Here is a 3,341-nt window from a genome sequence, read left to right as displayed (position 1 = left end):
TTTCATCAATGGATGCTACAGCTTCGTGTTTGCTTTCAACATTTAGCTTGGAGTGGACATGCACATTCCACCATGACGTCCCTGATCCACTGCTGAAAATGATGCTTTGATCCTCTCTTTCATCTTGAACTGCTTCATGTCACAAAGAGGGTACAGCAAGTGCTGAAGAATGAATGACTCTCTGTGTCTTTGTGTTGTCATGTGTTATTTATTTATTTATCATATGTGTTATTTCTATATTTATTTATTTATTTATTTATTTATTTATTTATTTATTTTTTTTTTACTTCAAGATGGAGTGGCTGCCTTTCCAGAAGCTCCGGTTTTGTATTTTGTTTTTCTACTTCTTTCTTTCCTCTCCTCTTCCTTTCATAACTTTGCTGCTGTGTAACTATCGGGTAGAGTGAACGCTGGTACGAATGGCTGCTACTGCTCACCTGCACAAAAAAAACAACGAAAAAAAGTTCTTATCCCGTGACTGAAAAGTGTCCTAAAGAGTTTTAAAAGGCGCTTAGAAATAAAATGTATTATTATTATTATTATTATTATTATTATTATTATTATTATTATTATATATTGTGAAAAAAATGAAAAAATAAATACATACATACATACATACATACATACATACATACATACATACATACATACATACATACATACATGAATGAATGAATGAATGAATGAATGAATGAATGAATGAATGAATGAATGCAACGCTGACCACATTTTAGGAGGCCAGCCCTGTCGTGAAAACTGACTTTAAAATCCATCCATCCATTTTCCGGTCCTCTTACCCTCATACGGGGTCATTGACGGTGCTGGAAACTATCCCAGCTGGTTTTGGGCAGGAGGCAGGGGACACCTTGAAAAGGTGTCACCGAGGGACAATTTCGACTCAATCAGCCTGCCATGCATGTTTAATGAATATGGGAGGAAACCAGAGTACCCAAAGAAAACCCACACAGCCACGGGAAGAACATGCAAACTCCACACAAGAACGTCAGAGCTGGAATCGAACCCGAGAATTCTTCACTCTGAGTTCGACGTGCGAACCACAGGTCCACCGGGCCAACTCATCTCTAACTTTGAACGATTAAGTCATTCACTGCCAGACGATGTGCAAAAATGTGTCCACTCCAGTGCCAGGGTTTTGGTCATTGTCACTCAAATTCCAGGACCCACAGAATAATAAGTTTTAGGACTACATACATATTCAATACAGCGTAAGAAACCTTAGACTCTTCTTTCTTCAGACAAAAATGAGTTAATTCCTAAATTATATGGGTCTGGAGTTATATGAGATTGAAATGGGGGCAACTGTACAAAATACAATGCAATACATACACATAGGTTTATATCGCGCTGAAGCAGGAACAAAGCGCTAACATGGAAAATAAAGGGAAATGCTGCCTCTCCAAGAAAACAAATAACATTGGCAGAGGCCATGGCCAGTGCTTTTTCGGCACACAAGCATGAAAAAAAAATACCCAAACAAATTCGGGAATGGCTCTCTACGGCATATTTTCAATACCGTGAATGGCAGTGAATGAGTTAGAGAGAATGTAGAAGCAGCAGTAAAGTAAAAATTGTGGTAGTTCGAGTCAGTGTTGCGAAAGAGTAAACGTTAACATGAAGCTTTGCAAACCATCAGATGGCAATTTAGGGTTGAAGGTGTATGGGAGCAGATGTTTTTTTTTTCTTTTTGACTTTGTTATGAAGCTGTAGGTGGCCTGGGAGCGTCGATCGATACTGGCAGATAAGGTGAGGTGGTGGATGAGGGGGTTGGCAGCCCACCTCCCTTCACTGACCCCCGGGGGAGTCAATCACATGGTCCCATGATCAATACTCACCGTATTTCACCTTTATTACCTCTGCAGCAGCAATAGTCATGTGTTCCTCCTGCATTACAGGGGATGCCTTTTTTAGTCTTTTACCTTAGATATTCTATAATCAATCAAAAAAAAAAATATATATATATATATATACAGTGATACCTCGGTTTACGAACCCCTTGGCTTCCAAACTTTTTGGTTTACGAACATTAAATTTGTGAAAATGTAACACATTTTAGACTCGTTTCAACTTTGATAATTCAAAAGCAGAGTGTAGACTGCAAGGTTAAAATATCCCATCAATCAGGCTCCACAAATAACCCGCACAAACCATCTGTACACTTGCTGCAAAAAGCTATCAACCCAGCTAAACAGAACACAATTGATGAGGAACAAGGTAAAATTATCGCAGAGAAAGCACCTACAAGGGATCATTGCTCAAGATGGTGAAATAAGAAGGCTACTTCCTCATCAAGTGTTTAATGGTGAGGAAACCGTTCACTCCATTCCATCAATCACAAAGGTAAATAAAATGACTTTATTATATAGTACAGTTTATTTCTATAATTATAATACCATAGCACATTTATTATACATAAAATAAGGTATATTTTGTGTAGTTTTAAGGCTTAGAAAATTAGAAAGAAGAACATTATGTAATTTTCTCCTTGCGTTCATAGAAATAGTATCGTAATAAGCGGTGCTATCGATATAACGAGACTTTACTGTACATAAAATAATGTATATTGTGTGTAGTTTTAAGGCTTATTTAGTTGAAATTATGTTTTATGGGCACCTGGGAACGGATTATTCTCATTTTAATGGTTTCCTATAGGAAATTAATTTTTGGGAAACACACTTTTCGCCTTACACACTATCTGGGAACCAATTAAATTCGTAAGTCAAGGTATCACTGTATTTTAAATTGCTTAATCCCAGAATAGAAAAAAAGTATCTTTGGCCTTTTCACTGTGAATGTTACTTTATTCCTACTGTGCCATTTATTTAATAGACTCCTGTCAAAGCGGCGAATAGAAACCAGTTGCTTTGGCCTTTCAAAACAAAAGAGCAGCAGAACGGACCCGCCGATTAATATTTCTACAGTGCACAGGTCGCCACGGTTACCGCCGGGCAAATGTTGAGCAGGTATCTTTTGACAGATGAATTAATAAAACTCCAACTCACACCCGGCGGGTGTTTAATCGCCATTGATACGTCTGGGCCTGCAACAGTCTCAATAGAGGAAAGGTGACAATGTTTCAATTGGCAGGAAAATAATTGCAAAATGAAAAGAGGGATGATATGAAAAAAGATCGAGGACAGAGCCTGGAAAGGGGAGAATTTCAATATGGAAAGAAGAAGCTAGTTTTAAATGTAATAATTTCTTTTTCGTGACTGTCGCAGCACTTGAATTGAAAACATGATCATGGCTGGAAGATAAGAAAAATCAATCTATTTTAAGATCGGTAATCTTTATTTCAATAGTGTGATGGAGAATAAGAAGTT

Source organism: Hippocampus bargibanti, linkage group LG05 (genome assembly GCF_051943395.1).
Source record: "Hippocampus bargibanti isolate YZ-2025 linkage group LG05, ASM5194339v1, whole genome shotgun sequence".
Lineage (NCBI taxonomy): Eukaryota > Metazoa > Chordata > Actinopteri > Syngnathiformes > Syngnathidae > Hippocampus > Hippocampus bargibanti.
Note: the sequence above shows the minus strand (reverse complement) of the source record.